This window comes from Cupressus sempervirens, chromosome 8 (assembly GCF_028749045.1).
Source record: "Cupressus sempervirens isolate cs-2001-9-10 chromosome 8, ASM2874904v1, whole genome shotgun sequence".
Classification (NCBI taxonomy): Eukaryota; Viridiplantae; Streptophyta; class Pinopsida; order Cupressales; family Cupressaceae; genus Cupressus; species Cupressus sempervirens.
Window position 1 is genome coordinate 636,298,274 of NC_143125.1, and position 15,716 is coordinate 636,313,989.

General features: G+C 36.3%; 1 pseudogene; it reads right to left on the bottom strand.

The window, feature by feature from the left end:
• Positions 1-823: 823 nt before the first annotated feature.
• LOC149544039 (cysteine-rich receptor-like protein kinase 25) lies at positions 824-1,793 on the bottom strand (annotated as a pseudogene).
• Positions 1,794-15,716: the final 13,923 nt, after the last annotated feature.

Below are 15,716 nucleotides of genomic sequence, written 5' to 3' on the forward strand. Positions count from 1 at the left end.
ATAAATTTTAGCCCTTAATTGTAATTCAACAACTATAAAATGCAGAGGCCTTCTCATTTGTAATTCATTAGAGAGGAGATTAAGATTAGAGTAGAGTAGGAGGAGACATGTTGAAATTTTTGCCATAATGCTATCAAAGTTGGCCTTCATGGTGGATTACTTATGGTAGATTGGACTATTGCATTGTTTCTATGTTTGAGCGTTATAGGTTTGATCATTGTAGGTTTTATAAGTGATATCACATGATATGATTGAGTTTCCACACAATTAAAAATAAGCATGTGTCTTCTTAGGAGGTTGAAATCTTATGTAGATTAGATTTTTTAACATTCACAAAACTAATTTTCTTTAATTCATATTTCTAAATAATGAAATGTTATTGCAGATTGTCTTGGGAAATAGGGCTTGAATGTTAATTGCAAATGAAAAATCATCAAATGTTAATCCTTCTTCCACTTAATGATTAGTAATACTATATGTAATAGAAGTCTCAAATCCAAGATCTAGCCAATGAGAGGCTTTCAATTCAGCATTGTATTGTAGACCTTTACCTATCAAATAATATTTATTATAAATATTATATTTAAGGAAATATTTATTGTTAATAATATATTTAAGAAAATTTATTTTGATATTGAATATATTTTGGAAAATTCGAGGATACATATCAGTTACAATGTTGATTTGATTTATAGTTGTAATATAAAAACACATTAAACCATTCTATCATGAAATTGATATTGGAACCACTCTTTGTTAAGAGTGGATAAAATTTGCCTATAAAATAAACAAATATCGCTTACATAGAAATGATAAGTTCAAATTAATCTACTTTCATCAAATAAGTGATTTCTATGACCACACCATTCATATAAGGTCGTGCGGCTTTATCAGGATGAGCACACCTCGGGGCTATGTTTGCAGTAGCCAAGGCTTGTCCTAAACAGATATTGTCCCACCCATCCTGTTTGAGTTTAGCATCTACAGCTTCTTCAAAACGATTGTTCTCTATCATGTGCCTTACATAACCTGGAATATGAAACTGACTTGAACCACGCGTTTCATCAACATGCTTCTGCCCTGTTATCATTTCCAGCACAACAATCCCAAATCTGTAAAGATCATGTTTGTAAGAAATCTTGTTATTCCAGCAATACTCTCGAGCCCAATACCCTCTCGTATCAACTACCATAGCAGTTGACCTATGTGTGCCCTGCCGATCTACATGCTTGGAAAGCCCGAAATCAACAATCTTTGCCTTATTATCGTTACGATCCACCATAACATTCTGAGGTTTCATATCAACATGAATGATTTTATTACGGTGCAAGAATTCAATTCCCTTGGCTATACCCATCATCAGTTTAAGGCTCTGCTTCCAACTGCAAGCAAATCCTACACAATTTCTTCTCAAGTAGTCATCGAGAGAACATCCATCTATATACATGTAGGCCAAGTAAGATATGTTTTCTTCGATAAACCAAGAATACAGCTTGTTTATGTTTGTGTGCTCCTTTCCCACCATAAGATCAACTTCATTCTGCACCCATCTTTTTGTGTGAGGGGATCTATGTTGTATTTCTTTTATAGCCAAAACTGCACCATGGAAGATCATTTTGTAAACTCGTGCAAAGCTTCCTACCCTAACTGGATGAGAATCACTGCAATAGCTTTTAATATGAAGTATATCACGGGGTGAGAGGTTTTGTATAAACATCTAGTGTAGGTTCCGGGAATTGTAGCTGGTTGGAAGAGAGAACTGCATCTGCTATGATATAAGACTCCATTTCCATGTTTGAGGACGAACTTGAATGAACGTTATCTTGCGGTACAGCAGCTCTTGTTGAAGGTAAATAGGTAAATCGGTAGACGATTGTTAGTAGCACACCTAAGACACCTGCGCCTGCAACAACTGCAGCAAAGTAAAATTATAAATAGTAAAATCTAACACCATTGCCCATACCAAATGCTTCTGTGGCTCAACAATTCAGAATAGAATAGGGAGACTAGGCTTTATTGTTATATTACATTTGGAAAGTTATGATCACTTACTGGCTACAATAGTAATAATTTTTTTAACATGAGGTTTATTTCCAGAAGAAAACTAGCATGGATACGAATCCTGACCTGACTTTGTAAGGAAAGTAAAATCAGTAATCCATAAGGGGAAAAATTTAAAACTTAATTTCAGGCTTTCTTTAGGACTTTAAGATTTTAGCTTCCTCAAGAGGAGGCGTAGGATTCCAGCTGTTTGGCCCTTCACCTGAAAAGAAAACATCTCGTGCAGTAAGTTTTATTTATTGAATTTCAAGTATCATATAACTGATTAAATGTAGTATTTAAATTTGTTTGTATATGATCTGTAATAACAATTTGTCTCCAAAGTAAGAGCTTTTAGAAGAGCGGGTTTAGGATATTCGTACTATGGTGTTCTTCGAGGAGGAGAAAAATGAGATTATCCCTGTTTTGAGATCTATTAAAGAGTCTGACGACAAGCTGGGAGAGCAAATTAAAAATCTGGTGTCTTCGTGGAAAAGCGACTCAGAAAAGGATGGATATTTGTAGAATTTCAAATGTACCAGCAAGCAAATACAAAATAACATAGAAAATCACATAAACAAATTACTTAACAAAACTCTGTTTGAAAACAGAGAATACTCTAATTTTTTTAGCAGAATAATCCTTATTTTATTTCAGCATTCTAAAAATTGTATTTCGACCAAAAAGATAATGCTCATGCGGTTTTTAAAGCCTAGCATTACTGCTCGTAACAACAATCACTGGAATTTTCTTGTCTCCTTTTCTATGTTTTTGTCTTTATTTGTTTAAATTTATCTTCTTTGTATGAATTCTGTTTTACTAAGGTGCCACTTCTTGTGAACCTTTTTCCTTCTTTGTGTTGGATTTGTTATTAAATTTTTGTTAAGAATTCGTTTGATTGCAGACATAAGAATTAGGAATAGCAGATTTTATTTTTAAGACGATGATGCCACTACAGATAGTTTAAATACGAATTGCGAGAGATTCAATAGTTTGATAGTCATACGCTCAAATATGAGTATGTGAGTGGGCAGCTTATGTTGCTGCATAAACAACAATGCAATTGAAAGACCCAAAAATATAACAAAACAAAATAAAGTTCCTTCTGTGCATCTAAGCCAGTGTGAGGGCAAAACCTGCTAATCTCATTGTCTTTGTACTTCAATAGTTTTGGAGTCAGAGTCAGAGTCGTTGTTACTTAACGCAAACGTTTCACTAAGGTCAGCGCAAAATTCCAAACATGGGGCTCACATTCAGTCCAAGTGCACGTCACAGTAAAGAGTACGATGTGCACATATGCCTGTATTTATTTATTATTTTTTAATTTATGGATAATAATTTTTTCAATTGGTTAATAAATACAATCAAATATAAAAATATATCTTATGAACATCTCAAAGCAGTAGCATATATATAAATAAATATACTATAAATCTAATTTGAATAGGAATAAGTTTGGTCAATTTGTATTAAAATATTATTTGTAGCCCAGGAATACTTTGGAAAAATGAATTCAAAATTCACGTGTCCGAATTTGGAAAGGATAAACTCTTATTAAATTCGTGTTTGAAAATCGAAATTTGAATTAAAAATAAAGAAAAATCTGAAATCTTGCAGCAATTATTGAACATTCCAAGTAAACATTGGGAAGTTTCCAATATCGAAAGTAGAAATCGCAACAATTAATCGAAGTAATTGAGACTGGGCTCAAGAGAATTGCAGTCACTATTGCAATTGACATCTAAGAGAACCTTTGGAGCCACAAGAATTCTTTTGTAAAAACTAATCTACAAAGCAATAATTTATTTCATTAATGGTGAAATTGCACACACGAAACTCTAATTCTATGGGGCTGTGGAAACCCTAGTGTCAAGGCAGATGAAAATAGGTAGGCGCCCATGTTTGACAAGATTCTCAATTGTTATGCCGCGCTCATTGTTATGTCATAAATTTAGTGTAACCATAGTCTCTACATGCAGCGCTTCAAATGCCCATTAAAAATCTACCTCTTTTCATTGTCTATTAAAAATCTACCTCTTTTCATTGTCTTAAGTTCAAAAGAGGTGAAAAATATTAAAAAGATTGTTTGTAGATTAGACTTGAGTATGTGAATTTATTTTGCTGTGAATAATTTAAATTAGTTTAGTTTGAATATGACAATTAATGATGTGACATGAAAAAATCATATATATAATTTTTTATTAAGATTATATAAAGTAGTTTAATTTGAATATGACAGTTAATGATATGTGATATAATAAAAAATCATAAATGTAAACCAAAATAATAATTTAGAATTAGATATTGAAAATAAATAAATTATAATTTAAATATGTTTATTTTTTATATAGATTGTTAAATATAATTTTATGAATGATATAGTTTTTAATTTATAATGGGGAAGGGGGCCATAAATCATATTTAACTTAATTTACCACATACCACATTAACCTTAATCTTAATCATGCAACATCATGCAATAACTTGTAACATCTGATTTAACATCTAAAATCACATAAAGAAGTAATCAATACATGACACAAGATTTTAGAGCCTAGAAATGCTCCAAGATGAAGGTAAAATTGCAATGAGGATGACATCCACAAAATCTTCACTATTGTAGCAATAAAGTGTCTATGAGGGCTACAATATTAATCACTTCTAAAAATATGTAAGATTGTTAAGTCTACCTTTACAAAATGATTGTAACATCACAATTAACTAAGAACTCTATTAGGATATTTATGTTAGGCCTATTAGGACCACTCTATTTAGAAATTTACTTGATACACTTGTTAGAATGTAATAATACCTTGATCCTTCAGTTTACACTAACATGCTAATAACAGATCTTTTATATCCAAACTATTATCATCTCACTATGAATGATCTGTAATGAATTCTCACTGCATTGTTTGATCACCTTACTCCTTGCCAACTTGTTGATTCTTGTTCAGCTTCGCATACATGCATTCTTCTAACTTGTGACAATATTTTTTTTAATCTTAAAACCCTTCTTTATAGCCACCTCATAAAAATTTTAGATCATAATTAATGATTCACATTCATCCATTTTGCCACTTCACCTTTCAATTTTTTTAATTGTTCCACCATACTACATGGGAATTAATGATTCAAAATTGTTACCCAGACATTTTACAGAGTGTTTTAGAAAGAGACAGAGAGAGAGATTAGCCAAAAAAAAAAATTAATTAATTAAATTTTCTCTCTCCCCGTACTTTTCTCTCTCCACATACTAAAACGTGTAGAGAGAGGTATGGGGTTTGAGTTGGAGTTTCATTCCTCTCTTCCAATTCTCTCTCTCCACGTACTTTTCTCTCTCCATGTACTCCAACCTTTAGAGAGAAGTACAGGTTTTGGTTTTGGGTTTGGGTTTTCACTCTCTCTCTTCCAATTTTTCTCCCCACGTACCAAAATACTCTCTCTCCCCGTACTCCAACATTTTAACCTAATCCTAACCCGAACAATCCCAACCCAAACTCAACATTGAAACAATTGCTAGCTAAAAATGAAGTTCATAGATGTTTGAAGTAGTAACAGGTGCGTTGTTTCATTGGAGGTCTGTTTGAAAGCAAGCTCGAGTTATAGGAACACAAACTATGTTTTCAAAAGGCGTCAACCTTTGATAGGCTAGCTCAAAAATCCATGCTGCTCAGCTTCCTCAGCAGTTCGAATGTTTTGTAGAATACCAAAAGAAGGTGGCACAGATCGTTGGAAGTCATGAAGCGAGCAAACTTGTTGAGGAGGGTCTTGTTTCCATAATTCTTGGAGGAAATGATTATGTTAAATGGGCTAGAAGTTTCAGGCTAGTAGAACAATTGCAGTGCTGCTACCTCTGCTACTGTTGTCTCTGCTTTTGCATGGATCTCGATCTCGATCAGTCTCCGCCCATGCCTATGCTGATGCTGGTGCCTGCTGGAGGATCTGGAACTTTAAGGTATGCTTCGGGTGATGCTTCATTCCTTCTCTCCGGGATAGATGCGATAGCCCTACTGTTCTAAAGGCTTGTTCCCTCCCAGCTACCTAAATTCTTAGCGGGGTTCACCAAACAAATTGAGAAATGGAGAGAAGGTTCGATTTCCCTACTATCTATAGGCGAGATCTCACATTCATTTTGCATTTTCGTGTTTCTCGATCCACCTTGAGCCGTACTCTCTACTATAAATAACAATATTATTTGCTTCCAGTTTTATTGAGATCAGTGCAGATTATGAAGAGCTCATAGTCTCTTAATATGAGAAATATCTAAGGAGATGGTATGAGCTGGGAGCAAGAAGGGTGCCATTGACATCAACAGGGCTATTTGGGGTTGCTCCTGCAGAGCGCACAAGTAGGTATTGCAATGGGAAATACACAAATAATATGCGAGGGGCCACCAGAAGAATTTTATTATCATTGTAAGCGCAACATGGCTGCAAAAATAATGAAATGGAGGGAGTGTTCGATTTTCTTGATACTGCACCTGCAAAAACTCATAGCTTATAATCATTAGATGATGTTTGAACATGTATGTGTATCAAGTGTTGGAAGAAATTCCCATGTAAAGTGTGCCACACAGGAAAGCCCAAACCCACGGCTTGATGGACAAAGACCAGCACGTATACAGTCAAGGGTAATATCATACAGTTGGCGGATTGAACAAAGAACAGTTGCATGGTATAAATAGTTTGTTCTCTCTGCCATGATGGCACAAGGAAATGTGAAATAATACAGACAGTGGCATTCGATATCTTTGTTAAACGAGTTGTTTCTAGGCTGCTAACACAGACTTTAGAGCAGCACATAAATTGTTGAAGGCACGTGATCTATTTGACTAAGCCACTAGTATAAATCGTTGACACTTTGAGATGCAACTGACTGTTTGATACAATGCACAGAAAGCATTGGAATGGTGGGAGATTCTACATATGGAAGAGTTGCGCTAAATACCAAAGGGAAGTGATCGGTGAAGCGGCTCATGTCATGATACTTCCATAAAATAATTGACATGGAGTCGATTTCATTACAGGGCTGATCATGTTTCCATGTAAATGGGTGGATTTTGGGATATGCAATGTAAAACAAAATGAATGTAGATCCTTGATAAGAAAACATCACTAACGGTGTCGAATGAAATCCTTAAGGAATGGACTCGGCCAAATCTGCAGTTATATGTTTGACAAAATGAGCACTATGGATTTTGAATATGCACTCATTGAGCATCCAATGAAGTCAGGTAAATAAAAGATATTCAAGTGATATTGACTTAAAATGAAATGGGTATCATTGTAAAGCTGATGCTCTCCACAATTCCCAGTATACAACTTCTCAGTACCAGCCATATGCTCTGAAAAATTCAGTGATCATATATGCCCATACTCCAAGGATCGAAAATGACAAACACCCTTGCTTTACACATATATTAGGATGGGATCCTGAGAAAGCTTCCTCTTCCTCCTGGCATAGTTGGTGAATCTATCAGGTTTCTCTCATGTGATCAGTGTATATATGCTCTCACTCTTCAATCTATTGATCTGGATTATATGTACAAAATTGACATGCTTAATTTAGGAGGAGGAATTTTTAAGTGCCAGAATCTTTCTACATTGTCACTTGTAGGAGAGCACTTTTCCATTTCAAATGTAACCAGTGAGATTGGAAACTTTACAGATGACTATATATGGGTCCAATGTAATGAGTTTGACATAGAAAAAGTCATATATTTGAAAACAGGATAGAGAGTTATCATGGATGATGGAAATGATTGGTCTGCCCATATGCTGCGTGCAACACTGGATGGCCAATATAAGCACATTCCTCCTCATCTTGGTCCTCAGCCTGTAGAAAACTTTGGAAACACTCTTCCCCAATACCTTGACATATCCAGCATGGATAGGTTGAGACCGAGGCATCTCTATAAACTCTTTAGTGCCTATGAATATTCACTGAAGCTCAAAGATATGGATATCAAGCCGATAGTTGAGCCTGAATATCTCTTGGTATTTAAAGATGACCATGCTGAGTGTGACATAGGAGGAGTCCATTGTATTTGCAACATGGTCAATACAAATGGAAATATCAATCTTATCCTATACAGAAAAGACCTTCAAAAAGAAGAGACACTCGAGGGCAAGGAAGTTACTGAAGTTTTCAAGTCTTGGAGAAATTTTCTCTCAACTGGAGACTTTACCTTCAGAGGATATAAGTGCTATGAAATTCATAGAAGATTTATCACACAGGATGAATGGATGGCAAAGGTAGATGAGCTTGCCTTCAAACAAAAAAATGGCTTCTTGTTGAACAAAATGTCTACCATTAAATTGGCACAAAGAGGCTACCTCAACGAAATTAGAATCGTGGCCTTTTCTCTGCAGTATATTTTAAATATCTTATAGCGAAAAGTGACTTATGTCACTTATTGTAACTAGAGTTAAGATCTAGAGTTTTTATTCATATGAAGTTAGAGTCTGAGTTAGTTTTCAAATTGATTCCAATTTCAAAACTCTAACTTTTGAGGTAGTTACGAATCTGAAAGGTTAGTTATTTTAGAATAGCTATAAATTCCTGAAAATGAATGTAATAAGGGACTTTTTGGACATGGATATAGGGGAACACTTATGCTCTTACCATAAAACAATTTTTGGAAAGTGTGTACAATGGTTGTTTTTGTGTGATCAGTTATTTCTTTCTTTCTTAGTGCAAGAAATAAAAGGAAGTACATTTAGCGTTCTCTCTCCAAGGAATCTGGATTGTTAAAGTGTTGATTCATCGATGATTACTTTCATGGTATGATGTGAGTATTTGTGGATGGTTGAATTAGCATTGTGTTGGTGAAAGTTCTCAAGCGTAGTCCTTGATAGCTCTCATTAATATTTTACATCATTTTTATGAAAATGTTGAAGGCATGTGGTGCATTCGCTGTCAATGGTTTTGTTTCTTATTTCCTAAGTTCTTCTTATCTCTATTGAAAAATCTAAAATTTTATCTAACAAGGGAGCTGCCCCTCTAAACGTAGAGGAAGGTCAGATATCAAAGGCCTATCCAATTGTTGTGAATGGTTTTCCACACACTTCATTGGGCATATTCTACTATGACAAATCTGTTTACCAATAGATTTTTGGTGACTCCGCTGGGGAGACTGAACAAGAAAGATTGATAGTCGCCTATAATGAAGCACAATGGTGCTTCTGCATGAGAACATTTTTCCTGTTCTCCAACCGAACCTTGGCTTTCAAGACACCTAGGAAGATATCATCTTAGACTTGAGCACTCTAGCCTAGAGGTGTAGACGAAGTGCACAACAATATCATCAAGTGAATCAAGTTCTTGAAGAAGAAGAAGAGTTCGAAGAAATCTTGTGAAGAGCCCCTATTGGTTAGAACATTGTAGTTATTGAAAGAATAGTGGTCATTCCAAGAAGAAATAGACAAAATCTTGGTCATATTCAAGGGCAAATAAATAATAACCACTAAGCTGGCTGATAAACCCTACACTCGAGTTGATAGACAAAAGGGTTTGGTAGACAAAGATTTTGAAGCCCTTTGAAAGTTAGATTTTAAGCCAGTTACTCCTAAGAAGAAGAAAAAGGTCAAGTCTATTAGTAGGTCTTCTTCACCAACTAAGGCTACTGTGTCTCCTGCGGCCTTTCAAGCTTTGATTTTGCGAGGTACTCTTTTACCTTTAGCTATAAATTTGCAGCCCTTGAATATCATTCTTCCGACTATGGCACATCAAGCACCGTAGCCACCAGTCCCATGGGGAGCTACTATTGGTCCTCTAGATTTAGGGAACCAAGTACATGACATGCTCGTTGGTTCTCAAAAAATTCTTCCCAAGTTTTTTGATGACGAAAAAGTCACTACTAATCAGCATGTAAGTGCATTCTTTACAAAAAGCGGTGTTCTTGCAATTCAATAGTAAGATGTTTTTGTCCATCTTTTTGTTGAAACACTCACTTAAGCCGTAGCTGAATGGTTTGGAAAGCTACCAGCTGGATCAATTACTTCATGGGTAACCTTGATTCAAGCTTTCGAGAGGAGATTTAAGACTGCTAAAGATGAACATTTTCTCCTTTCCCAATTGACTTCAATGAAGAAAGAAATTCATGAGCCAATGCGAGAATTCATTGCTCATTTTAATAAGACAGTGAATCAAATTCCTGTCAACAAAAGACCCATTGAAGAAAATCAAATGACTTTCTTCATCATTGCTCAAGCTTCTGATGTAAGCTTTCAACTACGAAGGGTGAGACCTGCTAATCTAGTGGCCGCACAAACTTTGGCTATCGAGGTGGAAGATGACTTGGTTAGTTCAAGAAAATGGAGTTGTGATCTACAAAAGGGAAAAGGTCAGTAAGCTCTTGTCTCTGCCACTGATCCTTTATATCAAAAATTGGCTAATGATTTGTTACAACTCAAAAAGTAGTTGCCTTCTAATCCTCCACCTCTATATCAAAATATTCCAAGGAGGAATTATATGCCATATCAACAAAATAGACAAACTAAGTGGCTACCCCAATCAACACCAAGGTTATCCATCAAACATCCCTCATCATCTGGTAAATAGGCTGCTATGTATGATTTTCATCTAACAATAGATCATGATGGTGCAAGCTATCCTGAGATGGCTAGATTCATACAAATGCATTTAACAGCGGAGAAAGTAGAAGAATATGTAGCTCCTGAAGATGTAACAGAACCCACTGATGGGACCTCTTCTATAAACTTTCTAGAATATGAATCTAATGATGAGAAAGCTGAAGATATCAACAATCATTCTTGCAATGCGGCTACACCAACTTAGACACAAAGATTAGAAGAGAAGTGGACGAAAGAAGCAAAGGATAAAGCTTCTGATGAGACTACTAAGAAACTTCTATCTTGAAAGCATACTTCGGAAAAGCATTCACAAGAAAAGGAAGTAGATAAGTATAAAACCTCCCCCATTGTCGAAGAATCTTTTGATTTTATTAATCATTGTAAAAAGACCAAAGTGCAAATTTCTCAATTGGACTACCTTAAGGAAAACCCTCATCAATTAGAAAGGTTGATTCAATGCGTTGGTAAAGGAAAAGGTTAACCTAAGATCACTATCAACCATGAGTCAGAAGTCTCTCTAGAAGCAGAAGATAATTTGGAAGGTCCCATGACTGAGAAAGAATCTTTTGTGGTATCATCCTTGTCAGATAAACTTGATCCTTTCTATGTTTCTCTTTATATAGCTGGATGCAAGTTAAGTAATTGTATTATTGATTTTGGTGCATCTAATAATGCTATGCCTTCCAAAGTAGCCCATGCCTTAGGACTTTCTCTAAATAAACCATTTGTTAGATTGTGGTGACTGATCAGGAAAGTATTGTACATATTATGGCCGACATATGGCCGACATGTTATAACCCTAAAGCGGTTTAATACTTGTATAAAAAGGGCTTAGGGTTGGGTATTTTTTCATATGTGGTGATACAAAATTGGTTCTTGCGGCGGTATTGAGCTGTAAGGGATTACAGATTGTAATCAAGTTGTAATCACTGGATTGTAATAAGATCGGACTTGTTGTTTGGTGGACGTAGCCCAGGGATTGGGTGAACCACGTTAAATCTTGGTGCCTTGTGTTCATTTCTGTGTGTTCTATTATTTTTGTTATTGGTTATATTTGTATGTAGTTTTTTATTTCTGTCCGTGGTTTATCCTAACAAGTGGTATCAGAGCCTAGTTGTTTTTCAGTTATCCTCTGCAGGAAAGTCTCACGGTTAAGTGGGAGTCGCACGGTTGAGTGGGAGCAATGGAAGATGATGGTAAGCTGAGGGTTGATAGGTTTAATGGGCAGAACTTCCAGTTATGGAAGATGCAAATGGAAGACTATTTATATCAGAAGGATTTATGGAAGCCGTTGGAAGGAAAAGCCAAGAATCAGGGAACTATGTCAGAGGCTGAATGGGATCTTTTGGACAGAAAGGCACTCAGAAGCATTTGGTTATGCTTGGCACCATCGGTGGCATTTAATATTACAAAAGCAAAGACAACAGAAGATTTGATGAAAACCCTAGCGACACTGTATGAAAAGCCCTCCGCTTGAAATAAGGTATTTCTCATGAAGCGTTTATTTAATATGAAAATGGCAAAAGGTGGATCTGTTGCAGATCATTTAAATGAGTTTAATACTATTACTAGTCAATTATCTTCTATGGGTATCAATTTTGATGAAGAAATTAGGGCTCTCTTGACTTTGTGTTCTTTGCCTGAAAGCTGGAATGGCTTGGTAATGGCGGTGAGTAATTTTGTTCCTGGATCAAGTACCCTAAAATATGATGATGTGATCGGTGTTATTTTAAGTGAGGAAACTCGTAGAAAATCCTCAGGTGGATCTACATCAGGAAGTGCTTTAAATGCACAAAGCAGGGGCAGAACGACTGAAAGAGGAAGTAACTCTGGAAATCATGAGAAATCAAGAGGAAAGTCAAAGGGGAGGAGGTCTCAATCGAGAGGACCAAATGATTGCTGGTACTGTGGGAAACCAGGGCACAAAAAGAAAGATTGCTGGACTCGAAAGAAAAATGAAGGAGATAAATCAGATGGAGACAAAGAGGCAAATGTGGTAAGTAATAAATCTGAAGAGGATGCTTTGCTTCTATCTTTAGAGAGTGTTGATGATTCATGGGTTTTAGATTCTGGTGCTTCTTTTCATGCTACACCTCACAGAGGTTATTTCATTGATTATGTCCAAGGGGATTTTGGGCTTGTTTATTTGGGGGATAATGAACCCTGTCAGATTGTTGGAAAGGGAAAAATTAAGATTAAGTTGCAGAATGGAGATCATTGGCTACTACATGAGGTAAGACATGTTCCAAAGCTGAGTAGGAATTTAATTTCAGCAGGGCAACTCGGTGATGAGGGTTATGTAATTACTTTTAATGATAAAAATTGGAAGGTTTCAAAAGGTTCCCTTGTAGTAGCAAAAGGTGTGAAAGTAGGCACCTTATATCTTTGTACAGGTCATATTGTTCCTTCTACTTTGATTGTTTCAGAGAAAAATGAATATTTAGGAACAATTACTGCAGTTGAGCAGGGAGAACAAATAGCTGCTGTAGATTCTGATACAGCGCTGTGGCACAATAGACTTGGGCACATGAGTGAGAAAGGTATGAAAGTACTTCATTCAAGGAAAGTTTTACCAGGTCTAAAATGTGTGAATATGGATTTCTGTGAAAGTTTCGTGTATGGAAAACAAAAGAGAGTGAGTTTTGTAAAGACAGGGAAGGAAAACAAAAAGGAGAAATTAGAGCTTGTGCATACAAATGTATGGGGACCGACTCAGGTATCTTCCCTTGGTGGCTCTCATTATTATGTTACATTTATTGATGACGCAACTAGAAAAGTATGGGTTTATTTCCTTAGACAGAAATCTGATGTATTTCAAACTTTTAAGAAATGGAAATGCTTGGTTGAAAATGAGACTGGTAAGAAATTAAAATGTCTCAGATCTGATAATGGTGGTGAGTATTGCAGTCATGAATTTGAAGATTATTGCTCCACTAATGGTATTCGTAGACAAAAAACTGTTCCAAGGACTCCACAGGAAAATGGAGTGGCTGAACGCATGAACAGGACTATAATGGAGAGCGCAAGGAGCATGAGGTTGCATGCTAGGTTGCCCTTACACATGTGGGCAGAGGCTGTCAATACTGCAGTATATTTGATTAATATAGGTCCCTCTACTCCTTTGGGCTGTGGTATTCCAGAGGAAGCATGGACTGGTAAGAAGGTGAGTTATTCTTTTCTCAGGACCTTTGGTTGTGAAGCTTTTGCTCATATAGACTCTGAAAATAGAACCAAGCTAGAAGCTAAATCAAAGAAATGTGTCTTTGTTGGATATGGCATTAATGAATTTGGCTATAGGCTTTGGGATTTTGAAAATCATAAAATTATAAGAAGCCGAGATGTCATATTCAATGAAAAAGTGTTGTACAAAGATCTGTTGCAGCAACATGAGAAGAAAGAAGATGATTACGTAGTGCTGGATGATACTCCAAAAGCTGATGTTCCAGCCATTCCTCATGATGTGCAACAACTGCAACAACAAATACCACACGCACCAGTGAATGTTAGACAGTCAACAAGGCCAATTAGACCTCCACAAAGGTTTTCTCCCTCTTTGTATTCTATTTTACTTACTGATGCTGGTGAACCTGAAAGTTATGATGAAGCTGTGCAGGTGGATACTAAGATTCAGTGGGAGTCTTCAATGAAAGATGAAATGGACTCTTTGCTGAAAAATAAGACATGGGATTTGTGCAAGTTGCCTGCAGGTAAAAAGGCTTTACAGAATAAATGGGTTTACAGGTTGAAAGAAGAGGAAGGAGGTAAGAAAAGATTTAAGGCCAGGTTAGTTGTAAAAGGATTTGCACAGAAAAAGGGAATTGATTTTGATGAGATATTTTCTCCTGTTGTTAAAATGACTTCTATTCGTACTGTTTTAAGTCTTGTGGCTACTGAAGATTTGCATTTAGAGTAGATGGATGTTAAAACAACCTTTCTTCATGGTGATTTGGCTGAAGAAATATATATGGCTCAGCCACAGGGTTTTGAGGTCAAAGGTAAGGAGAACTTAGTGTGCAAATTGAAGAAAAGTTTATATGGCCTGAAGCAAGCACCTCGGCAATGGTATCTGAAATTTGACAGTTTTATGCATGAGCATCGATATAACAGGTGTCATTCAGATTACTGTGTTTATTTTAAGAGGTTGGATGATGATAGCTACATTATTTTATGTCTATATGTTGATGATATGCTTATAGCTGGGTCTAACATGCATCATATTAAGGGGCTAAAATGCCAGTTAGCACATGCATTTGCTATGAAGGATTTGGGGGCAGCAAAACAAATCCTTGGTATGAAGATTTACAGAGATAGGAAGAACAGAACATTGATGCTATCTCAAGCTGATTATGTTGAGAAGGTGTTGCAATGTTTCTCTATGGAGAATGCTAAAGCTGTCAGCACACCTTTACCTGGTCATTTGAAATTGACTAAGGAGATGTGTCCGAAGACACAGGAAGAGAAGGATAAGATGTCCAAGGTACCCTATGCTTCAGTTGTAGGAAGTTTGATGTATGCTATGGTATGCACTAGGCCAGATATTGCACATGCAGTGGGAGTCGTTAGCAGGTATATGAGTCATCCAGGTTTTGAGCATTGGAATGCTATCAAGTGGATTCTTAGATATTTGAGAGGAACATCCAATAAGTGTTTACACTTTGGGGGCTCTACTACTGATTTACAGGGCTATGTTGACTCAGATTTGGTTGGGGATATTGATACCAGGCGGAGTACTACAGGTTATGTCTTTACTGTTGGTGGGGCAGCCGTGAGCTGGGTTTCTAGGCTACAGAAGATTAATGCTCTCTCCACTACAGAGGTAGAGTATGTTGCTGCTACAGAGGCAGCCAAAGAGATGATATGGCTTCAGTTCTTCTTGGAAGAATTGGGACATCCTCAGAAGGATAATTATTTGTTCACAGATAGTCAGAGTGCCATTCATCTTGCTAAGAATTCAGCTCTGCATTCTAAGACCAAACACATACAGTTGCAGTACCATTTCATTCGGTCAGTTTTGGAGGATGGACAGTTAAAGCTGGAGAAGATACATACCAATGAAAATCTAGTAGATATGTTGACAAA